Genomic DNA, 25,475 nt, shown 5'->3' with positions numbered 1-25,475 from the left:
GGGAACCAGTTCACCCCCAGGACCCTAGCTGCAAGGGAATGGATAAGTGTAGTTTTATCTTTCTCACCTCTAGTGAACGGGACGGCACATTAGGAAGGGAAAATGGATGCCGACAGTCCAGCAAGCTGTTGGCATATTTGACAGTTAAATTTCCATTTTACAGATGGTGACACTGGGGCTTAGAGAGGAGAAGCATTTGAATTAGTCACCCTGCTAGCAACCGGCAAAACCAGGACTTAAAGGACGTAAGCCAGTAGAGAGCTGGCAAAGTTTTGAAAACCAGTTCTCCACGTGTCACTCCAACAGGAATGCTGGTTGATATTTCTCTTTCTGGTAATGAATAAGACAGAAGTGAAACGACAAAGACATATATTGGAGCTTCACTCTTTCCTCACTGACACAAGTGCCTTCTTTGCTAAACTGGATATTTCCTTAGTTTCTTATGCTATTCACAATGTAATAACTACAGACACGACACACATTTTACCTGCATTATTAACATTTTCTCCAGGGCTTTCTTACATCTAGACAACCAACTAAACAATCAATCAAGCCATGATTTATAGTTTTTGCCACTTTCCACGGTGTAAATATTCTCACTGGCTGATTTCAAGCTACCAAAGTGACGTTATGGGAAAAGAGTTGGTAGGAGAGGTAAAGCGGGACGCTGGCTGTTATGTAGGATTTCCATCTGCAGACACAATAGTTGTAAATGACCTCAGAGTGTAGACAATAGTAAAATAATTGGGGAGTGGTGAGTTTGTTATCTTTGTTTTTCATATGATTTATTCAAGTTTAAGTTAATTATTAACAATGGCCACGTTTATTAACTGGCTTGCAAAATCTCCAAAAATTTCACAATCATTCTCGTGAAGTGTCCAAGCCGGGTACAGCACACACTGATTTAAACCCAGGACCTCTGACACAGAAGCCCACGCTCTGATCCTACTTGACACAGCTAAACGTACCAGAGGTCCACAGGTAGTAAGTAGCGGAGTTGAGATTTGAAACCAGTCTGGCTCCAAAGGCACGTTCTTAACCACTACCACTGGGGTAATTGTCTCCAATATTTTCCTTTGGCTCTGGAAAGCCATCCCATTAGCCACTGGTGTGCCTGATGGGGAAGAGGGAGAGAAACAAGGAAGGATGTCTAGCTGAACTGTACCTCTCTGGACCCCAGGCCACGGGAGAGCCGTGGAACTCAGGCACCATCAAGCCCTGTTCTGCCACGGTGGAGAGGCAGAGAAGCCCAGGGCACCACAGAGTCTGCAGTGAGTTGGGACCAGAACCCAGGTCTCCTCCATCATCCCCAGGCTGAGGCACGTCCACAGCCCCTGAGACCTGGGCCCTGTGGGGACTGGGCAACAGGAACCACCACTGCAGACAGGCGTGAACTGGGAAGAAGCTGCGTGACACACGCAGAGGAGAGTCAGCCTGAGGCCTGCGGTGTGCCCAGGCCTGTGCCAGGCCCTCTGTGTAGACAGCACGTGGGAGGAGAGCAGCCATGGGCCAAAGGAGGCCCTGCTCACCGTGGCACCATCCAGTTCCACTGCCACTAGCCACGTTTCACAAGTTATATTTAAATTAAATAAAATTAAGTAAAACTTAAAATTCAGTTCCTTAGGTCCAAGAGCCACATTTGGTTAGAGGTTATTGGATTGGATACTCAGATATAGGACATTTCCACTGTCACAGAAAATTCTGGGCTTCCCTGGTGGTGCAGTGGTTAAGAATCTGCCTGTCGATGCAGGGGACATGGATTCGATCCCCGGTCCGAGAAGATCCCACATGCCGCGGAGCAACTAAGCCCATGTGCCACAACTACTGAGCCTGTGCTCTAGAGCCTGCGAGCCACAACTACCAAGCCCGAGCGCCACAACTACTGAAGCCCACGCGCCTAGAGCCCGTGCTCCGCAACAAGAGAAGCCACTGCAATGAGAAGCCCATGCACCGCAACGAAGAGTAGCCCCCGCTCACCACAACTAGAGAAAGCCCGCACAGCAACGAAGACCCAACGCAGCCATAAATAAATAAATAAAAGAAATTTATTGAAAAAAAGAAAATTCTACTGACAGCACTGACCCTAGAAGGAAGCCAGGTGAAATGAAAAACGCTGGAATTAAGCCAGATGCGGAGGTGTGTTTCTTGGAGGGAGAAGACCTTGAAGGACCAACTAGCTGGGGAAGGGCCCCACCCAGGGCCCAGGCCTGAGCCCCTCTCTTGGGCTGCCTAACCTGACCGGATGCCTGTCTGCTGCTGCCCACACCCACCCAGGGGCCAGGAATGCGGCTTGTGGGAACCTGCCGGCAGCTGACCAGGAGGCAGCAGTCATGGGAGCAGCTGAGCCTCCTGCGGCCCAGGGGGCTGGGGCCTGCGAGGGCCGACGCCCACCTGCCTGCATCCCAAGCTCTGGCGTCCGGAAGCCCAGCACTGGGAAGACAGCTGATTCTGTGTGCCTTTTGGAAGCCACTCGCCTTGGTCCTAACGAGAGGCCCCCTGGAGGGGGCGGGCACTGAGTGTTTGTTTTGCGGCATCTTTGATGCTCCTCGGAGCGTTTGATGTCGGAGGATGTCCCTAGCCAAGCCAGCCATGTGCTGTTTGCTCTGGGGTTTTCCTTTTATTCGTTTATAAACTCATCTTGATTGGTTCGGTAAAGGGCAAAAGAAGGAACCCAGCGGAAAAGGAACGCTATATAATTTATAGGGGAAGGGGAGGTGGGAGGCCATTTGCGGTGGGCCGGGTGCAGCCGAAGCAGGATGTCCAACCAGCTCACACTTCAGGGCTTCAACGCTCGACACAGCGAGATCTCGTAGAATCCTTACCGATCCGTGTAGACTTCTTGTGGATGAACCTAAAACCCTTATGAGATCGTAATGGAGTCCACGTAGAAGATTCATAGAGTCCTTTCAGAAGCCACATAAAATTCACATAGAATTCACCAGACTGTTTCTAGTAGCCTAAATCCCCACTGCCCCCCCCCCCCACACACACACTCCTGTCCTCGCCAAGGGAAAGAGCAGGTCCCTACCTTGAGCTGCACTTTCTTTCCTCAGAGAGAGGCCACTTGACAGATCTATCTGTTATGCAAAGGTAGGGGCTGGAGTCCCCCAGTGTCCAGGGTAAGGGGGTAATGCGACCTTTTGTGGCCTGACCAGGGTAGGCCTCTCTTCAGGGCCTTTGACCTGCAAACCTGGTCCCTCGGGAAGAGGGGAATCATTTGCATAAGAATCCCAGGGCTTCCAAGAAAAGAAGGGACCCCAGCCCCTGTATGAACACTCATCATGGTGACCTGGGTGCAAATGGCCCCTGGAGCAAGAGCCCCACAATGCAGGTTTGGTTTGTATTTGTGTCAATGTGTTCAGCACCTAGTCCTGTGCCTGCCACCTGGTAGGTCCTCAGTATTTGTTTCATGAATAAATGAATGAAGCTGTGCTGGCAGGAAAGGACTCTAAGGGCCCAGAAGGGTGACCACCAGGAAGACGGGGCAAACATGAGGCCAACTCAAGGCCTGGGCCAGGCACTGGGTCTTAGGGTGGACTGGCTAGAGAGCTGGACAAACGAGGCCTCCCTACTGGGCAGGCAGAGGGAGACCTGTCTAGGGTGGGGAAAGCCAAGGAGCGGGGTTCTGCAAGCACCAGGGCAAGGTCTGTCTTGATGGCATCCTGGCGGTAGGTGGCCAGGACCTGAACAGGCCAGTCTCCAGCCTGTCCTGGGCATGTGGGGTGAGACAGAGCCTTGTGGGATCTGGGACAATTTTCTGGTTATTTTAAAATTTCATCTCAGGCAGTATGGCTTGCTTTCATTCTTCAGAGTTGTGGCTCGGCGAGAAGCCCCCCAGATCAGGAGGTTTGTAGAGACATGCAGAGATAGAAGCCCCCCCAGCAAGCCTGGCTGTGTGGAGCTGGGGTTGCCAGAGAGGAAAGAGATTCTGCCTTTTCCAGGCAGAGAGGGCAAGACTCCTTTACGGGAGCCCTGGGCTCTGAGGAGACCCTCCTGGGAAGCAGCAGTACTGACTCTGGACAAAAGGTTGAGGTCTGTGTATGTCTGTCTGTCCATCTGTGCGGGGGCGACGGCACCCCCACTGATGGCAGCTCTGGCTACACACCTCGGCCAAGCCCCAGCCCTGCACCCTCCCCCGGGCGTGGCTGAGGACGGATGAGAGCCTGCATTTGGGAGTAAGTGTTTTCAGTCCTGCAAAAGCAAAGTAGGTCCTGGATATGTGTTTGAAAAAAAAAAGAAAGGAGGGAAGAAAATGAAATGTTTTAATAAATAAGATAAAATAAAAAATAAAAAAAAATGGGAATTCCCTGGCAGTCCAGTGGTTAGGACTTGGTGCTTTCAGTGCCTGGGCCCAGCTTCCATCCCTGGTTCGGGAGCTAAGATCCTGCAAGCTGAGCAGCGTGGCCAAAAAGTTAAAAAAAAAAAAAAAAAAAAAAAAAGAAAGGAAGAAAGAAACAAGGGAGGGAGGAAAGGGACAAAAAAACCTTCAGACCAGGCTGAGGCCTCACTAGCCCAGAGCATGTCTTTTACAGCAAACACCAAACATCCTACTTCTGCCAGCAGTCAAATTCATGTGCCTGGAAGGGAGAGCTAGAACTTAAGTGAATGAAGAAACCACGTCCAGGGCGCTCCCAGTGCCTCGCTGCACGTGCACATCCCCTGCCCCATGTGCCAGCATGGTCTTTGGGCAGCAGGAAGCAGGCGGATGGCCTCCTTGGGAGCTTTGGTCACCAGATGTAACCTCAGCAGCAGCAGGAGAGGGAACATCAGAGGATAAGGCAGAAGCAAGTGGAACCACATCGTAGGGGGCCTCGAGGGTCAGCTTGAGTTGGGATTTTGTGTTTTGGCACCGGGGAGCCTTTGGAGGTTTTTGAGCTGGGGAACAACCCTTAGGACATATGCATTAGGAGGGTTCTGTTTAGGGAAACCAAATGTTCCAGTGCGCCTGGCTCGGTCCTGGTTCTCCTGGACAGTCCTGATTTATGCCCGCCCCCCCCCCCCCCCGTCCACTCCCCGTGACACTCTCAGAAGTATCCTGGTTTTACTTACTGGATATTTTATGATATTAAGGAATTAGTTTTAATTTGTGTATGTGTGTGTGTGTGTGTGTGTGTGTGTTATGCGGGCCTCTCACTGTTGAGACCTCTCCCGTTGCGGAACACAGGCTCCGGACGTGCAGGCTCAGCGGCCATGGCTCACGGGCCCAGCCGCTCCGCGGCATGCAGGATCCTCCTGGACCGGGGCACGAACCCGTGTCCCCTGCATCGGCAGGCGGACTCTCAACCACTGCGCCACCAGGGAAGCCCCTAGTTTTAATTTTTAAAGATAGGATAAGAGCCTTGTGGTTATGTTTAAAAAAAGAGTTCTTGTCTTTTAGAGATATATACCTCAATATTTATAGATGAATGTTGTCTGAGATTTGCTTCCAAAAAATCTGAGGGGAGGGCTGGTGGGAGGGAATGGGTGGGAGCAGAAAGAAAACTGGCTGAGTTAATCATTGCTGGGGTTGGGTGTGGGTACATGGGTGTTCGTTAGCTCGTCTCTATTTTTATATTTGTTTGAAGTTTTCTGATATAAAAAGTTTTTAAAAAGTGTCCCAGATTGAATAGAAATACGGTCACTCTAGTTCACTCATAAGAAGGAATTTTGCCCCCAGGGACAGTTGGCAGCGTCTCGAGACGTTTTGGGTCATTCTGTCACAGCTGGGGTGGGGTGTGATTGTCACCTCGTGGTACAGGCCAGGGATGCTGCCAGGTGCTCAGGCAGCCCCACAGCAAAGCATTACTCGGCCCAAAGTATCAGTCACGCTGAGGCTGAGGAACCTAGGCGTGTGGAATTTACCTTAAAGCAATTTACCTTAAAGCATTGCTGTATGAACAGGAGGAATGTGTATCCATGTGTGCGTTCACAGTAATTTATGCTCTAGGGATGATTAGTTAACACTGAAAGGAATTCACACTCTAGAAGTGGCTAGCCAGGGCTTCCAATATAGTCATCTACATCTGCTCCCCAGAATTCATTAGTTAGCATAAAAGGTGTTCTAGGGAATTCCCTGGCAGTCCAGTGGTTGGGACTCTGTGCTTCCACTGCTGGGGGCCTGGTCGGGGAAATACGATACTGCAAGGCACACACAGCACGGCCAAAACAAAAACAAAAACAAAAGGTGTTCTAGATAATTTGTTATTGAAGAAATAAGTGATGTTCAAGAAACATGTTTGGGGACTTCCCTGGCGGTCCAGTGGTTAAAACTCCGTGCTTCCAAGGCAGGGGGCACAGGTTCAATCCCTGGTCGAGGAACTAGGATCCCACATGCCACACGGTGTGGGCAGAAAGGAAAAAAAAAAAGAAAAGAAATGTGTTTGGCTGAAATGATTGTGCAGGCAACTTTGTCTTTGCTTAAAAGAGACAGAAGGATCCAGCAAACCCGTTGCCTCACGCCCGTGGACCCGTGCTCCGGGTCTATTCCCATGCGGTTCCGGGCTCTCCTCTGGGCCCAGCCATCCCCAATTCTGATAGACGTCTCTGTCTCCTGGTGCAGCTAGAAGGTGGGTTGGTCCTGATGACAGAACATAGGCTTATCTGGGGGGCACTGAACTTTTCATGCAAGCGCTTGACAAAGAGAGGGGATGCCCCCAAGCTTAGTGAGGGGGTCAAATGACTGTTTCGGTGCTTACTTGCTATTAAAAATATGTCACTGTGGCAGAATCTGGTCTGAAATGTGCTTTTATGTAACATATGCTCCTTTAGGGCATCGCCTAAAGACTCAAGAGTCCCAGCGTAATCCTTGGGGACAGCAGTGTTTACTTAAGCCCCTGATCGCCTGAGATCAGGAGGATAATGGTGGTGGTGTGTGGAGGGGGTAGATTAGAGGGTAGATTAGACCTCCGTCACTTCCTTCAGGAAGTTTCTAACATCTTTCACGTACCTCCTTGGCACCAGCACCACGTATCACACCTCTTCCCACCCCGCCAGGGTCTCACCCATGCTCCCAACACCTACATCTGTGGCTTCAACCACGGCCAGGAAAGGTCTCTGTGCTCAAGGCCTCCGAGGCATGACAGCAAACGTGCACGAGAGCTCCGCGGCCAGAACCCGGCCTCTGGGCCTGGGATCCATCGTGGTGGCCAAGACTGGTTTTCGGCTTCCTTTCATCTGCTTCCCGCTGTAGCCCGGCAGGAACAGCCTGCCTCCCTGTCCTATGAAACCAGGGGCCTGGCTGCTCAGAGCCGCACCCCCTGGGCTCCCTGGTCACAGGTAGTAGCCATGCATTTAGAGGCAGGGCGACAGTCGTGGACGGCTGGAGGGGCTGGGAGGGGCCCCTCAGGAAGCCTTATTCTCAGCCATCAGCAGCTCAGCGGAAGTGAGTTTACCGGAGCCTATTCTGAGGGCCTGCTTGGCTGGAGAGAGGGGCAGTTGGTTGAGGGCACTGCGTGTTTGAAGGCGGTGGGGGAGGGAGGAAAGGGGTGGGCGTCCATGCCAACACATGGACGCAGGGCGGGTGGCAGAAGGATCCAGAGGGAGCTTTCTAGAGCTGCCATGAAATGAACTGCAGCATTCTGAGGAGGGGCACTGACTCCCTAGCCAGCTCTCAGCACAGGCACGCACACACACACACACACACGCACACACACACCCCCCACCCCACACACCCCTGAGGTCTCCGGGCACTGACTCCCTAGCCAGCTCTCAGCACAGGCACGCGCACGCACACGCACACACACACACACACACACACACACACACACACACACACACCCCTGAGGTCTCCGGGCTGCATTAGTTGCCCTCATGGCCCTTTCTTTCCCAAGGTCTCAGATCACATGTCAGACAGGGATTTTCCTAGCTGCTAATCCCAAGGTGTGCTGGCTCCCATGGGGCCCCCAAATGCTCCCCCTGGCCCGGGGGCAGGCTACCCGAGTCCCAGGACTCTCCCTCAAGGTATGCCTCTGAAATAGCAGAGGAGCCCCTGCAGGGGGCAGATTCCCTCCCTGGAGGTGTGTGCTCCTCTGCCGGGGTCATTCAGCTGGAATCTCTGGTACACTCCCGCTGCCACTGTCTTTGCCTCCTGCTGCACCGTGGGGAGGCTTGGGGTGGGCTGGAGAAGGGGTTCTAGGCCTCTCACGGCTCCCCTTCCCCAAGCCATGCCATGTCAACACAGACTGCCGAAATGCCCCAGCGTGCCTCAAGGCCCTTGTCCCTCCCGCTACGACCCAAGCCCTGCCTGTCTTGGGGTCCTGGGGCCCCCAGATCCCAGCCCACAGTGGTGCTGGGGTTCTGCAGGCCTGTGCACGGCTCTTCCTGTCTCCTCGTCTGTCTGGGGTTCTCTGAGCATACGAACTGGGCTGGGCCTTTTTCATCTCTGTCTTTCTCATGGAAGAACCCAGCCGGGAACCCCTCGCCCCATTCCCACCCCCGCCCCCATGCTCCAAGGATGTCAGTGAGTGTGGGCAGAATTTCAGCGCCTGACAACTTCAGATTCACATCTTTGATCTGCAAACCTGGCAGCGCTGGGTAGCGGAGAGAACTCGGGATTCGGGCACCTGGGCTTGAATCCTGGCTTTGTCACTTACACCATGTGACCATGGGCAGTCACTTCACTCCCAGAGCTAGGTGTCCTCATCAGGGAAATGGGGACAGTTGTACCTGACTCACAACGAACCCCATGAAGGGTGATTACACAGCATGCCCCAACGGCCCAGCCCAGCACCTTGGCTTCCTCTTGGGAGTTAGCAGAGCCCAGTGATGAGTTGTTTTAGGCCTGGTCCTGGGCACTGGGGTTTCTGTGTTGTTGACACAGTAAAAGCACTTTGTATATAACATTTGCGTTATATTATATTATATTTGCAAATATTTGCATATTTGTATCTCGTAATCCTCACAATGGTCCTTTGAGGAAAGTAGCAGCAGCAGAGCAACAGCTTTTTATAGCCCAGGAAACTGAAGCACAGAGAGACTATGATTCTTGGCCAACGTCACACAGCTGGTAAGTGGCAGAGTTGTGGTTTGAACCAAAGCCTCTTGGCTTTGGGGCCGTCCTCCTAGCCCTGCCACTGAACCGCTCTGAGTTCACCCTAAGAGAGGAAACCGACGAAGGGATGCTCTTTGATGGGATCGAAGATGTTTGCCGAGTTCCTACGAAAGAATTAGTAGAGGTGGTCCCAGCCCCATTGTAGGATGTGGGGTCCTGGGGAGTGGCTCGAGCTTTGCTGAGAGCTGGGGCGGTGGCGGGGGGGGGGGGTGGGCCTGCCCTTCCTCTGTAGCCCGCTCGCCTGCCAGGGTGTTTGAACAATGATTAACTGCAGCGGGCAGGCCAGTGCAGGCCAGGGCGGGCATGGCGGTTTAGCTCACCCCTTGCACAACGGCTGCCGCACCCGCCTGCCCAGCTCGGGGGTGACCGAGGGGGCAGGACCGGGCAGGCTCCCAGAAGCTGGGGAAACGGCCCTGGGAAGGACAAGGGACACCCTGGCTGGACCTGCAGACGTGATCACCACCACATTCCACCCCTCCCAAGCCCCGAGCTCGTGGAGCCTCTTCTGGGGGCTCCTGTGCACCACGGGAGCAGACTCCAGCCCCAGTGCTCATGGGGTCCGCCTTGATGAAGGTGTTCCTCAAACGATGTCACCTGAAACGGCCCTCTTGGCTCCAGCGACAGAGCAGCACAGGCCAGATTGGACCAGAGGAGGCAGGAGCTCACACTGGGCGCTCCACCCTCCAGGCCCGGGATGGCGAGGGAGCCCCGCACACTGCTCCTCTGCACCTCCCTCCCTGCCCCTTGCTAGTCGAAGAACACAGGCGCACACGCGTCCCAGGCCTGGTGCACCCACACACGTGCCAGCCCCCGGGGCCCCTTCCCCGGGAGCACCTTGTTCCCAGAGTGCTGGTGGGAGTGCACTCACACTCAGACTGGCCAAAATCCGCCTGGAGACTCACTGCCACACCCATACACTCGCACCCCAGCCTCGCCTGAAGCTGGGCCTCCGTTTGTTTGTTGAACGAAGCACTGAAGTCCTTTGTCCTCAGTAAACTCTGTGCCCGTTTCAGGTCCAGCTCCGCCACTCCAGAGCCTGGAGGAGGTTGGGATGTGTGGGTAGGTGGGTGGGGAGTGGGCAGTGAGAGAGAATTTTCTCTGAAGGTGGGAGGGGGTGGAGGCCGCCTCGGACGAGGTTGCCCCTCTCCCCAGCCCCACTTGGGTTCCTCGATATTCCGGAAAGGCCCCTCAGCAGACCATCCCCCAGGCCCAATGGGGCCCAGGAGTCTGACTGGGTTGCCCGGCCCTTCCTCACAACCCAGGGACATTGTGACCTCGAGGATTTCCAAAAACTTTGCAGCAACACAGGGTGGGCTCCTCCTGACCAACAGGTTGGGTCCTGTTTTGCCCCAAATTCACCTGCCCAGCCTCCGGGACCCCAAGTTCTGGGCTATGTACTCAGGGGTACCATACGCTGTTTATTCCCTCATAGGAGGACCCCCTCTTCAACCTGGACTGGGAAGACCTGGGTCTCACCTTCTCAGGGCCATGCGAGAACCCTGCCCTGACCCCGCCCACCTGCCTCCTTATGGGAAATCTGTGTGTTTACTGAACACCTGCTCTGGTAAAGAGAATAGAATATGCTGACTGCCCTCAGGGCACGTGAACAAATGGCAGAGAACGAATGAGAAGTTCCGTGACGGAGGCCAGTCCGGCTGCTGTGACGACTGATGAGCTGCGATTCCTAAGCGGCACCTTCTGTATACCAGGCCCTGTTCTAAGCAGGTCGCAGGTATTTACCTGTTTTCATCACATGAGCTTCACGGCAAGATATGAAGGAGATAAATTCATGACCCTCACTGCAGGATAAGGGAAAAACCAAGGTACGGAGAAGTCGAGTAACTTGCCCAAGGACATAAGTAGCAGGACCAGGATTCAAACCCGGGTGCCTGTGCTCTTAGCCACGATGCTACGCTGCCTACAAAGCAAGGTAGAGAAGAAAGGGAGGGCCGGGGAAGCTTCCCAGACGGGATGGCGGCAGAGCTAGGCCTGGATTACAGGTGCAACATAAACACACACGCAAACACAATGAAGACAGTAGCACATCAAAAAGCGACACTCTGAAGTAGGAGTTGGCCAACTTTGCCCGTAAAGGGCCGGATGGTAAATAGTTGAGGCTTTGCAGGTCATGCCTTTCCTGTCACAACTACTCAGCTCAGCCCGTGGAGCCCCAGAGCAGTCCCAGGTAATATATGAACAAATGGGCCTGGCCATGTGCCAATAATACCTTATGAACAGGCGTTGGATGTCACGTGATCCTCACATGCCACAAAATATTTTTCTTGTACATTTCTCCATCGTTTAAAGCGTAGAAAGTGTTTTTAGGTCTCAGACGGCACAGAAGCAGGCCCGGAGGAGTGATAGGGCCACGGGCCACAGTTTGCTGACTCCCGTCCTACAGGCTTGGAGAAGTGAGAGTGTATGGAGGCTCCAGAGAACTAGTTACGCAGATTGACCAGAGCCCAGGAGCCCCAGGAGTGAGGAGCGGGGCTGGCCAAGATGGGAGGGGGCCTTGAGGACCCAGAGAGGAGGTGTTATCACAGCAGGGTCAGCCCAGCCTCAGGCTCCAGTGTCACCAGGCCCTGGCTGTGAGACTCAGGCGTCTGCTTCTCTGAGCTTCCGCTATAAAATGGGAACCTGGCATTGACCTTGAAAGTCCTGTGAAAGGGGCCACTTAGGGTGAGAGGCTGTCTGTTATTCATTCATGTGCTTCATAGGCAGGAACCTGCTCAGGTATGTGTTTCGGCAGCACTGCCCTGGTGGCTGCATGGAGGACGGTTGGGCATCTGTGTGAACACCTGCGTGCCCTCCAGATCCCTCCTCCACCATCCTCCCCGCTGCCCTGTGCTGAGAAGACCAACCTGTGTGGACAGAGTCATGGGCTCCTCCGCTCTCCTACTGCTTGATGGGCTCAGGCAACGGGGAGCCCAGCAGGAAATGGGAGAGAGAGGGGAGCGAGGCGAACTCCCCAACCCCTCCCTGCGGGCTGTCTGCAAGCTGGCTGCCTCCCTCAGGGAGAAGGCCACAGCCTGAGGCCTGACTTACATCACCAGTGCTAGGGCTCTCACTACCCTTGCCCACAGCTTTGCCAACTCTTCTCAATTTATACTGAGTGCAACTTCGTTGATTGATTCAAAGAGAGTGAGACTGGAGAGAGACACCAGTTAGGAGACCATTGCTGCGATTTTGATAAAGGAAGATGCAGCAGCAAAATGGGACAGTGGTGGTGAGGGCAAGGAGACACATTTAGAAGCTAAACAGGCCGAAGGAGGAACATGAGAGAACGGGAAGAAGCTCCAGGATGACTGGCATTGCTGGCAGGGGTAGCTGGAGGACAGAGGTGCTGAGAGAGGATCCCCAGGGAGAGAGTCAGGGATTTGGAATGGAAACGATGAGTTTGTGGTGGTGCCTGAAGGCTATCCAGGTGGCTAAATGCACCGGTGTACCCCACCTTCCTGCAGCCCTGATTCTCTTCCCGACCTTTAGCCATGACCCATTCAGTTCTCCCAGATGAGCCACCACACTGGGAATGACCTGGGAGCCTTGGAGAACAGTCCGTGAATAAATATTTGCTGGACTTTTCCTTCTCTTTCTGATGCAGGGAAAAGGCTCTCAGATGTGTGAACTTAGCTGGGAGGAGTGATGGGAAGATGCTGGGGTGTCCGGGAGAGGTCTAAGGGGACTCCATCCCCAGAGGGGCTGAGGGCTAAATAAAGCCGGAGCAGCCAGCTGACAGGATGCTCTTGCCCACCAGCCAGGGATGCGGAACGCCATGAGGCACCTCCACTGGGGGGATATTTGGTTGAAATCTTCCCTTTAACCACTCATCTTTTGTGGCTTGCGGGAGGCAGGAGGTCAGGTCCAGGCTTTCCTCCAGGGTGGGTCCTTGTGTTAGGACAACACTACATGGGGTGAAGGGGGCGTGGGGATAACTCTATTAGGCCTCTCCAGGGCTTCATCCCCTTCATAGCTGGACTGCCTTCTGATTACATCGTCCTTCCAAAAACAAACACTTGATTGAATATTTCTCAACTGAGTCACTGTTCAGTTTGCCTTCTCCCAGGAAGTCAAACACACTCTGGTTCTGCCTCTCCATCGTGCTGACCACACTCACGCTTTACCCTCTCCTGGGACCGCTTCCAGGCTTCTCTGCTGGCTCTCACCCCCCGAACACCAGGCACTTAGGGTCTTTATCTCACACTCAATGCCTCTGAGGGGGCGGTAGTTTGCACAATGTTTCTCTCCCTTTGCCCACGGTGAATTACCACATTGCCTCCTCCTGAGAGGCGCCCTCAAGCCCCCGCCACCACGGCTTCGAGCCCCAGTCCTTTAATGTCTACTCAAGGCCTGATTCAGCCACACCGCTTCACAGGCAGCCTAGTGAACAGACAGCTGATGCTGTGGGCAACCCAGGTCTGACTGACTGGGGTCTACGCAGCTCACAGGAACAGCTGGGTGTACTTCAGCCTTGGGAGGCCAAGACAGGGCCCACGGAACAGCCCCTTGCCCTGGCTCACCAGGTGATGCCTTGAAACCTTGAAAAACTCAGGAAGGGCTTTTCCCAGAGAGCCTTCCCGGCTCTGCCGTCAGGCCAGGGACCTCTCCTTAGTGTAGCCCAGCAATTGCTCCCGGTCAGTGCGTGGTGTAGGGTGTGTCAGTCGGCTAAGCACACTGCTCTCTGGATCTTTCTTCTCTGACATCCCAGAGCCTGCTGAGGACTCAGTCTTTTCCAAAAGACCCATTAGGTGATCAGCTAGTGAACCTACACCTTATTGGGCATGAAGGAATTAAACTGTAACTCTAGGGTTCCAGTTGTGAGGGTGGAGGATGGAATGTGACGACGTCCTCTTCCTCCTGGGATTCCCCTGGTGACTTTCTGAGCCTCAAGGCCTCTGTGGCAGCAGCTCAGATGAGCCTGTGGGGATAGAGGAGCCTGTAAGCATCTCTGCTTAGAGAAGCATGACTCCCGGGGCTCGTTCTAACTGTGCACGGGACACTTTCTGAGGTCAGGAGCCCCAGGGGTCATTTGAACAGGAAGTTCTCAGGTCACATCAGATGTTCCATGTCACAAACCCCCTCCGTTTAACCCCTTTTCAGGAAGTCATCTGTCTCCCTGGCAGGGTGGAGGAGGGGCATGGTATTGTAACTGTCACGAGTCCAGCGTCCAGCCGCCGTCGGGGCACCTGGCTGAAGCACGGGCTCTCTGCGCTGGGCACCCACGCTGGATTCCACAGCAATTTGCACAACAGCACAGCACAGGGAGAAGGGCCTCTCTGGGGACGGGCACCATGGAACCAACCTAAAATCACCAGGGGCTCCAGGGGAAAGCAGAGGAGGCACTGCCTGGCAACAGAGACGCCAGGACGCTGATGTGAGAGTCAGGAACGCTCCTGTGTTCAGGATGTAGGGGCACTGAGGAGAGACAGCCTCACCCGCTTCCCTCTCTCTCTGGGTTCTAAATCCTGCTGTGTCCACAGGCAGCCCCGGACCTGGAGACCCCACCAGACAGACAAAATTCTTTGTCCCGTACCCTGAGAACTCCTCAGTCTAGTCCTACCATCTTCCCATTGCTCAACGCCCTGCTCCCACTTGTGCCGGAAGAGGATCTGTCGGTCAGAGTGAGGGTGGGGAATGAGGGGCCCAGCTGCTTCCCTTCACAGTCTCGGCCCTCCCCTGGAAGCTCCTAGAAACTCCCAGAAGTTTCTAAAGTCACAGACAGATTGTCCTTGGGCTCAAGGACCCAGCTGAGTGAACATTCCCTGAAAGTCCTCCCTGTGAGTGCGGATGGCCTTAGAATCAGAGCAGCTGCTGAGAAAGTAATAAGGAGAAGAAGAGGCCAGGGGAGTACACTGGGTGGGAGAGGGGGGGAGGAGGGAGGAGGGGGAGGGGGAAGAAGGAGGAAGGAGAGGGAGAAGATGCCACCCAGCATCCTGGGTTCTTGCTCCCCGGGAGGCTGGCTCCGTGGGTTTGGGGACCCAGCTACCGAAGACCCCTCCTCCAGGTGGCCGCCCATGGCACAAGGGGAGCTATGCGGAGAGGCAGCAGTGACAGGGAAGCTCTTTGGACAGGACAAAGGGAGTGTCCAGGAGGCCCAAGAGAAGCCCCTGCCCCCCACACAAAGGAGGCGCTGGGCGGATGGGGGACACACTTATTAACTGCGCTGTCTGAGCTCCCCGCCTGGGGGCACCCACAGAGCTGACTAACCGGCACAGGAAGCGGTCCTCAAGCAGCGAGGGATTGCTGGGAATCAGGGGTCAGGGGGTGGCCCCTGACTCACTGGAGCCCATGTCATCACAGTTCCACGGGACATCGTGCCCCTTGGGGGTGGCCTGCTCTGACCACTGCCGTGGCTGCTGCAGGGAGCTGCTCCCAGAGAGCCAGTGCCCCCACCAGCCCCACCCAGGGAGGCTGGGGTCCAGGCCAACTTACTTCCCCAGCCTGGACTTTAGTTTCTGATTTTCTCATATCTCTAGACTTTTCCCATGGGGAATTCCTACCCATCCTTGCAGGCCAGGCCGAGGACCCCTCCTTGACAACCCCCCTCTCCCCTCTCCCACCCTCAGCAGGCTTCTCCCTCCTTCCGGCACTTCTGCAGGACTTAGGGTCCGGCTCACAGTTTGCCAAGTCCCCTGATGTGTGTTTTCCCAGCAGGATCATGGGGTCCCTAAGGGCAGGGTACCTATCCCCGAGGGGAGCCCGGGCTGGGCCTGATGGACCGATTCCCCAGGTCCAGCCCCTTCTGGTTTACACTCTCTCGCCACTCTCCGAGGCCAGCGCCGGCCCGCCTGTAAGAGCCACCGGAATTCCTGCCTGCAGGCTCAGCCCTGCTCCAGGAATGCGGACAGCAGCCCAGCTTCTGGCAGCCTGCACAGACCCGGGGCCTGGTCTCAGCAACTGACCGCCCAGGGAGCTCTCAACAACTTCGTTCCGCCGGTCACTGGCCTCTGCTCCTCACCCTTGGAGGCACTAAGTGCTGTCTGTGAGTCAGTAACTGGAAGCAGAGGCGGAGGGTGGTCTCATGTGACAGCTACAGTCACAGAGGGAGGCGTATTGCTTCTGCTTCTCCCGGGGGCGGCTCCTCCCGTTGGAAGGAGGCCCCCAGGCACAACGTGGGCTCGATGTACCTGCAGTCTAACCAGCATGGGTTTCTAGAGCCCACCCAGAGCAGCGCAAAGAGAACTGGGCTGGGAGCAAGGAGACCTTGGTTCCCCCTCTGCCTGGCAAATCACTTCCCTTCTCTGAACCTCAATTTCAAGGGTGTGGCTGCAAGAGCCCTAAGAATCTTCCCAACTCTGTGACTTCCAGAAGTCCACATCTGAGAAGAAGCGCTGAGGAGCGGGCCATGCCCTAAAGGAGCCCGTGAGGGGCATGTCCCAGCTGGTCCCGTCAGCCCCGCTGGCAGAGCGGCCCTGTGGTGACGCAAGGAAGCTCTGAAGCCAGCAGCTGTGGGTTCTGATCCCAGCTCTGTCTCTCACTTGCACATTATGTAACTTTCTGACCTTGTTTTACAGATGGGAGGCCGGAGGGTCCCCCAACACACACACGAGGGAAGAAGGTGCCCACGATCTAGGGCCGGTCCCTGGGTCTGCCAGCTTGCAGCTCTGTGTCCTTCCCCTCTTTTCCCAGAGGATTTGCCCTAAAGGGTGGACGGTCGGAAGAGGGCCCGCGTGTTGGGAAGGGTGTTCAACTTGCAAGGGCTGAGATGAAGGAGCCAACTCTCCGAGCCCAGCCGGCAAGACCAGCTCCTCTGCCCTGGAGGGTCTGTGCCTCCGCCCCCCACGCCGCCTGTCTGGAGGTGGGGTGGGGGCCAGATGGGACCACAGGGCACCGGAGGGAAGCCCTGGAGGGGTGGCGGCGCTGCAGCTGGTCCTGTGCCTTTCATCTCCAGACGCCTGGGCCTCCCTCCCCACCTGGTGCCCAGAAGGAGTGCGGGCCTTCCTCTCCTGGAAGCGGCCGCAGCAGGCCTGGCAGCAGGGGGTGGGTGGTCCGAGTGGGGTGCAAAGAGGGTGACGCTTTCTGCATTCAGGGCACCCCTCCCCACCCTCCAGGTCCCTCCAATCCTTTGCAGGGCTGTTTATGACAAGGGCTGGGGTGGCCCGTGGTTGGGGGCAGGGCAGGGCGGGCACGGCAGCCCTAGGTGTGTGTGTGCACACGGAGCCTCTCCTCCAGCCGCTGGAGGGTGTGCTCGGGGCCACCGTGTGCCCGCTGGTCACCTCGAAAGGGCTGCGTCTGCTTGAAGAAAGTATCCTCCTTCCTAGTTGCGATCAAGGCCATGTCTCCTCACCAAGCCATGTGCCCAGAGGGCTGGGGCTCCCCGGAGGGGGTGCTGTTTCTAACGTACACAGAGGTGATCTGTGTGCCCCTGAGGCCCTGGGACTGTGCCTGGGAGTCACTCATCCCTGGGCAGAATATGGGTGGGGAGGAGGGCTCTGAAGGTGCATAACTGGTGGGAACTCAGTTCCCAAGCTGGCATCCCCCAGTGCCAGCACAGCCGTTTTCCAATTCCTGACCCACCCGGTTGTTGACCACTGCCACTTCCAACTGGGAGCCTCAGCTCTGCCAGTGGGCACGGGGACTGGGAGCCCCATGAATGCTTCTGCGCCAGCCCTGGACGGTCTCGAGAAGCCAAGAGAAATGCTGCCCAGTCGGAAGTGCCCTCCCACCCAAGGCAAGTCTTGCCCTGTCAGCACCTCCTTCAAGGGAAGGGTGGGTGGAGGACTGGGGCCCGGGCTCCCCAGTGGCCGCCTTGGTTCTCCGGGCACCAAAGTCCATGGGGCAGTTCAGATATGAAGGCCAGGCTAGGCCAGGCCAAGCCCCAGTGGGCTTGGGGATCAGCCCAGTCTCCCCTTTGGGGTCTCAGACACTCGCTGCCCCGTGCATCCCGGGCAGTGGGGGACAGGGTGGTGGGGGAACGGGGGAGTGACGCTCAGCCTGCATCCTTCCTGCGTTCTCACCGATCAACCCCTTAGCCCCACACAGGACTCTCTGGGGAAGTCGTGGGAGACCCGGGACCCTGCCTGTTGCAGCTCTGACACGCTGTGACCTTGACCAGAAGCTTCCGTAGAATCAGCACCCACACAATCAGCACCTCGTCTCAGATGATCCCCGGGGGCCCGTGTGCAGTGATCCCATCACTGACTTCTTTTGCTCCTCTTCCTCCAGCACCCCATTCTCCTCCCCCAGGCCCAGGCCCCGGGAGCTGATGAACCAGCAAGTGAATGCATGGAGTACAAGGTCCTTCTCCACCTCACTCCCAATCCCCTAATCCCCTCCGGTCCCAGCTCACAGCCTGGGCTGGGGCAGAGCCCAGGTGTTTCTCATTAAGCGTTTTATTGCAGATTCTCAGGCACCGGCTGAGGAAGGCTGAGGGGTTACCCAAGCCTCCTCCCCCACCCCCAGGCTGCACCGACACAGCGGAGTCAGGTGACCCATGGGCCAGTCCTCTCCACTCCCTCCCTACCCCTTACCCTTCCCGGGAGGTCACCCAGGGCCAAGCTCCAGTCTCCAAGTGCGTTGCTTTCCGCCCATCCTTCACACCAGACAGAGCATCCTTCTGAGGAACGAAGTTAGTCATCCTGTGCCCTGACTTTTAAATCTGCCAAAGTCTGCCCTTTTTTATTTTTTAAACATCTGGCTCTGATTTGTAGCACTTGCCAATGCCCACCATCGCCAATTTCAAACCACCAGCGTGAGGTCACTGAACTCGAGCTCCCGCAAGCCAGGAGGAGCCGGCTCCGCACACCTCTTCCCTTTACCCCGGCCTAGGGTGCAAGCCCTCCTTTACCGGCCCCTGTTGTCCCTCCTGCCTCATCTCCCACTGCTTTCCTGCCTGCCCCCCTACAGATACCGCCCACTAGATAGGACCTGCGGGTCCCTGAGTGCACCTAGCACGTGCCCCAAACACCCCTCTCCTGCTTGGCCTGGCCAGCTCCTTTAATAATACCCCGTTCAGATGTTTCCCCCTCCAGACTGTTTCTCAGACTCCCCAGGCTGGACTAGGTGCCCTTCATCTGTGTCCCTAGGATACTGCCTTGGACATCTATATTGTTCGATAACGCGGGTCTGTCCGTACCACGAAACTGTGGGCTCTCCAGGAAAAGCCTCAGTGATTGTGTTGAGGGCATGAGATGCATGAAGTTTCATGCTCAGGGCTCCAGGGGGAGAGCCGCCCCAGGGGCCCAAGTCGAGATCTTGGATGTTTCCCGGCAGATCCCAGAGCCGCCTTCTTGGCTAGCTTCCTAGGAGAGCTGCAGGGCAGGGATTGGGGGAAGGGGGCCATCCCTCAGCTCCTGGATCTGAGATATGCCAGGTGTCACCCCCAGCCCACCCCCAGGGGCACAGAGCTGGCAGGGGCTGGGCAGAAGGGAGCTGTTGTTTGTGTCCTTGTGACCGTGGTGTCCTGCAGGGCAGGTTATCATTGTTGACTTTGGCACCAGCACCCGGGCATTTCGGGGGTGGAGGAGCATCTTATCCTGTGCCTGGGAATAGCCTCAGGGCTTGCTGGGGCAGCCCCAGCCTAGAAGAGCCTCCTGCAGGTCCTGTCCAGGTGGTCCTGTGTGACCAAAATGGATGAAACAGGAAGCAGCAGTGTTCAAGGGAGTGCCATGTGCTTCCGAGTGAAAAAGACCTGGGTTTACATGTCAGCTTGGCCACTCAGCAGCTGTATGAAGTCATGGCTTGGGACCTCAGTTTCCTCATCTGTAAAATGGGGTAGTCATGCCTGTCTCTCAGGGTTCTCGTCAACATAAGAGTAATGGCCACTATTTATGGAGTGCTTACAAAGTGCCACAGCAAAATTCAGTTTTTGTGATGCGGTTTACCTCACATTATCCTATTTAATCCCTGCACTGCCCTATGAGATAAGAGCTGTTAGTCCCATTTCACGGACGAGAAAACCGAGGTTCGAAGGGAGTCACGCAGCAAGTAAAGTGGGGTCAAGCTGCAGAGCCCCTGAATTTAGAGGGTAGGTGTGTGTCAGGCTGTTATTAGTAATTATCGCAAATCTTGCTGGCTGGCATGTGTCAGGACATGGAATTTTTTTTTTTTTTTTGCGGTACGCGGGCCTCTCACTGTTGTGGCCTCTCCCATTGCGGAGCACAGGCTCCGGACGCGCAGGCTCAGTGGCCATGGCTCACGGGCCCAGCCGCTCCACGGCATGTGGGATCTTCCTGGACCGGGGCACAAACCCGTGTCCCCTGCATCGGCAGGCGGACTCTCAACCACTGTGCCACCAGGGAAGCCCAGGACATGGAATTTTTAAAAAATCTCTTCTAGGGAACTCCCTGGTGGTCCAGTGGTTAAGACTCCACGCTTGCACTGCAGGGGGCCCGGGTTCGATCCCTGGCCAGGGAACTAAGATCCCGCGAGCCTTGCGGTGTGGCCAAAAAAAAAAAAAATCTCTTCCAAAGTCTCTGAACCTGAACCTAAAGGTAGGCAGCAGCTTTCCTAGCTTTCAAACGAGGAAAATGAGGCCTAAGGAGGTTCAGGCTTTGGTCCCACATATAGTCCTGGCAGACCCTGGCTGAGCACCGGGTCCAGGCTCCCAGGCTGCCCTCTGTGGGGTGAGCAGCTGCTCCTGGCTCATCGGAGAAACCTGCTCTGTCTGTGGGTGCAGTGAGGACGGGGGCTGGAAAGACGGAGAAGGGCTGACCGTTGGGTCTGGACCGGGCGTGTCTGGGCAGAGAGACCCTCCGCTCCCCACCAGGCCCCTCCTCTGCCCCCCACCGTGGGCCACAGAACTGAGTTGGGGGAGGCGTGACCTTCAACAAATCTTTCTCCTCTGCAGACCTCTGTTTCCTCATCTGAAGAATGGGAACAATACCTGCACCACTGTGAGGCCCCAGGAGTTTGTGAGAACGAGAGGAGCTGATGATTGAATACACCCTGTAAACCTTGTAGCGAGGGAAGGAGCCCTGTCTGGGGAAGGGTGTCCTATGAGCCTTGGGTAGCCAACCTCGCACTGAGCTGTAGCTGAAAAGCACATCTCAGGGACAGCTAAGCTCACCGTGGGAACAGTGATTTTGTGGGCACTTAGGTGCACAGAGCATAACGAGGTCCCTGTGACGGAAGGAAGGAGGCTTTGCTTCCTGTCTGCATTCTCAGGCCTGAAAGCCGCTTGTCTGTCACACCAGGAAAGACTTTTCATAGTTTCGAGTGGTAGCACATCTGATATGGCAAAACGTCTTAAGAAGAGAAAACAGATACATATTTTATGTGGCCTTGAGAACCTGGTGGTATAGAGAAAAGCGGTTGGTAAAGTTCTTCCTCCTTCTGTGGACTATGGCTAGGCAGCCCTCAGCTGGACCTTGGACGAGCCCACTCAGGTTCTGTCGTGGCTCAGAGCCGCCAGGCTGGACCCGTCGGGGAGGCTTAGGCCGATTCTGCACTGGGGACGCCTGGAGCCCTGTGTGGACCCTCAGGCTGCAGGAACGCCTCCCAGAAGGCTGGGTGCTGGGATGGCATCACTGAAGCCCCCGGACCTGGTCCTCACGGGTTCTGGTCAACCTGCTCTGGCAGAATCCTGAAAGGTGGGAGGGGTCATCTCACCTACAGCCACATCCCACCGGGGAACAGGGCAGAGGGAGAGAACCCTAGCAAGAGAATGTCCACCTGGGGCTCCTGACACCTTGTCAGCAGGTGCTGCTGTCACTGGTTTAACCCCGAAGTCTGCCATTTGCTGAGAGGAAGCAATGATCAAATGCTGTCTGTATGATACCTGGGAGTTCTCAGGACACCCCGTGAGGGGCGGCCATGTGATTGGCAGAGGGAGCAACCAGGATCTGAACACAGGCCACTCGCTCTGGGCTTTTTCTTAACCACCGTGCTAGCCTGCCTTCCCCACGAGCTCTGAAGAGGTGACCACACCTCCTGCTCTCGCACACCACCTTCACTTTGGGGGCTAACGTGGGGGCCAAGAGCCCCCGTGGGGGGAAGCCCTTAGATCTGGGGCTGCTGGAACAGGTGTGCCAAGGGGAGGCCAATGTGGGTCCGGACAGGTTAGGCTCCTGACAGGTCAAGATGCTCCCCTGGCAAGGTCTCTGGGATCCCAACTGCCCACTGAGACCCTGAGGCAATGTGGGGAACACCACACAGGCCAGCTCTGAGGCTCACACAGGGTGTCATGCTTGCTTGCCTCCTGGGTCTGCAGTCTCAGCACTTTGCAGCCTTTGAGGGTGGGAGGTCCCAATCTGGGCTGCCTGAGAGCTTTGTCTGGGTCAAGGAGCAAGTTGGGGCTGAAATCCTGTTGTCCTGCTGTGAGGCTCACCGGCCTAGAGGGAACGGTGCCTTTCTCTTAACAGATAAAGGCACCATCCGCCAAATGAGCTGGGCCCCAAATGGGGAACATTTTCCGATTCACCAGACACGCTGTGCAGGCTGGGAGTGGGCCTGCCCCTAAGGAGGTAGGGCAGTCAGTCCCACAGACCTGGAGCAGGTGTCCCGTCCTCTGGCCCTGGTCCCCCTCTTCACAAGGGGCCTGTTAACCTCTGCAGGGTCTTGAAATTAACTTCTCACCCTCAGGCAATAGGCACCATGCTTTCTGCATACTAAATCAGGATTTGTACTTGGACAAAGGAAGTGTTCTGACTTACGAATCTAGAAATAAGGAGATCCCTATAGTTGAAGAGCAGTTGGGTTTTTCTAGTTTGGGGTGATTATCGGTACCATGGAACACTATTCAGCAACACAAAGGAGCAGATCCTGATACAAGAGCTCGGATGAAGCTCAGATGGAGTCTTCTAAGTGAAAAAAGCCAGACTCAGAAGGCTCCGTGCTATATGATTCCATTTATAGGACATCTGGAAAAGGCAATACTACCGGGACAGAAACAGATCCATGGCTGCTGGGTCTGGGGAGTGGCGTGGGAGGTTCGACTACAAAGGGATGGGAGGGAGTTTTAGGGGAGCTGACACTGTTGTATATCATAATTGTGGTGAGTTACACAACTGTATGTGTTTGTTGAAGAACTGCAGAACGGTAAGAATGAATTACTGATTGTAAATCAACTATACTTCAATTTAAAAAAACAAAAAATACTGGATTTTGATTTTTTTTTTTTAGGAAGACGTTTGGGGTAGGAGTTTATCAATTAATTTATTTCTTTTTGCTGTGTTGGGTCTTCGTTTCTGTGTGAGGGCTTTCTCCAGTTGTGTCAAGCGGGGGCCACTCTTCATCGCGGTGCGCGGGTCCCCTCACTGTCGCGGCCTCTCTTGTTGCGGAGCACAGGCTCCGGACGCGCAGGCTCAGCAGTTGTGGCTCACGGGCTCAGTTGCTCCGCGGCATGTGGGATCCTCCCAGACCAGGGCTCGAACCTGTGTCCCCTGCATTGGCAGGCAGATTCTCAACCACTGTGCCACCAGGGAAGCCCTGGATTTTGATTTTTTTAATTAAAAAAAGCATGAATTACTGTACATAAAACAGAACTTAATTTTTTAAAAACAGAAAAGAACTACATTTCCTTTTCAGTCCCTTTCCCATTCATTTAGACCTTAACCTAAATTTGAATATTAGCGAATTTCACTTAGTGGATGTTTCTGAAGCGCCTCCTGCGTGCCAAGCCCTCTGCTCTGCACGGAGGTGGGAGTGGGACTCCCGCCCCTCCTCAGCTGTGTCGTCAGCCCGCACCTCCCCCTGCACCTCCCAACACACGGGCTCAGGCCCAGGGCACCCTCATTTCCCTTTTGGGGGACTCTGGATCACTTCTGCCTAATGTGGGTCAATCGATATCTATGTGCTGAAACGCTGGAATTTCTGAGACATTTCCATGGTTTATGGGACCACAATATTTGAAGTGGGAACCTGGGAACCGTCCTCGACACCTCCGTCCTCCCTGTCACCTCACCCCTCTGGTGCCCACACAGTCGGGGAAGATGAGGAGGGGGTGGCATAAACTACCAGGCAGGAGCTCTGGCCCAACTGTGTCTGATCAATACGAATCCAGTGTTACTACATTTGGGGAGGGCAGCTGGCAATGTTTTTTTTTCACTGACCCACGAGTGCCTGGACTATTGTGCAAAAAATCAATCCCCTGGCGAGTCCTGTTGGTGCTGCTTCCTGAATGTTTTCACAGCTCCCGTCCCCAAGGCCCCGCTTGCTCCAGAGCCCCCGTCCCCAAGGCCCCGCTTGCTCCAGAGCCCCCGTCCCCAAGGCCCCGCTTGCTCCAGGCCAGGCACTTCTCACAGGGACCCCTGCACAGGCCTCCCAGCAGACCAGTCCCCCATTCCCCTCACGTCGCAGCCAGAGGGATATTTTCAAGACCAAAACTTGACAGGCTGGTCTCGCTCAAAATCATTAGCGCGCAAGAAACCCATGCCAATCGATGAGGAAGAGACCAGGGGCCCGTTAGAAAAATGGGCCAAATAATATGAAGAAGCAGTTCGCCTATGGAAAAAAAAATGCAAATGGCAAAAACACATGAAGAGATTCCTAACTTCATTTATAGTTAAATAAATGAAAATCAAAACCACCATGGGATACCACCTCCATCCCCCATCCCGGAGGAGAAAAGAAAATGGAAACATTTGATGATATGTGTGGTGACGTGGGAGGGGGTGGTCTCAGGGCCTCTCCCACACAGGCTGGGTGTAGTGACAGGTGTGGCAAACTGGTGGAACTTTTGGAGGATGATCATAAAGAACGGCCCCTTCCATCCAGAACCCACTGCAAGAGAAGTGCCCGTGGTATATCCTCCCAGCAGTTGCCTGTGTCTGGACCACGTGATACTCTGACGGCTGTCAGGGCAGGTTTCCTCCAGCAAGGTTTATAACAGCAAACACCTGGAAGTAAGGTGCCTACCCAGCGGGAAGAGTCGGTACTGTTCATCTGCTGCATCTGTACAACCAAATGCTCTGCAGATGTTAAGAACAATGGGGTAGAGACTTCCCTGGCAGTCCAGGGGTTAGGACTCCACACTCCCAATGCAGGGAGCATGGGTTCGATCCCTGGTCGGGGAACTAAGATCCCACAGGCCGAGCCATGAGGCTCAGCGCCCTCTCTCCCCCCAAAAAAGAGAACAACGGGGTAGGACCGAATGCATGTGCTGAAATGAAACCAGGTCAGAAAAGGGAGCTGCAGTCTCGGCATATAGCACCATCCCTTTGGTGTACCTCTGCGGAAGTGCAGACTTATCCTAACAAGTATATATGCATGGAAAAAATGTCTGGAAGCACACACCAAAAATCTGTTAAGTGAAATTGCCTTTGGAGAGAAAGACAGGTGGGGAGAAGGAGGCTTTAACTTTTCATGGTGTACTTTTCTGTTCTGCTTGGATTTCGAATCGTGTGCACAGAGTATTTTAATGTTTAAAATGTCATCAGGAAAGACCTGGGGCGGTGGGGGATTTGAGGCCAATTTCGGTTTCTTCTTTATACTTTGCTGTATCAAAAAGAATCGAAATCAATGTGTTTAAATGTTGCAAAACAAACAAAAACTTTCACTGCCCTGGGATAAA

The sequence above is a fragment of the Stenella coeruleoalba genome, assembly GCF_951394435.1.
Source record: "Stenella coeruleoalba genome assembly, chromosome: 13".
Lineage (NCBI taxonomy): Eukaryota > Metazoa > Chordata > Mammalia > Artiodactyla > Delphinidae > Stenella > Stenella coeruleoalba.
Note: the sequence above shows the minus strand (reverse complement) of the source record.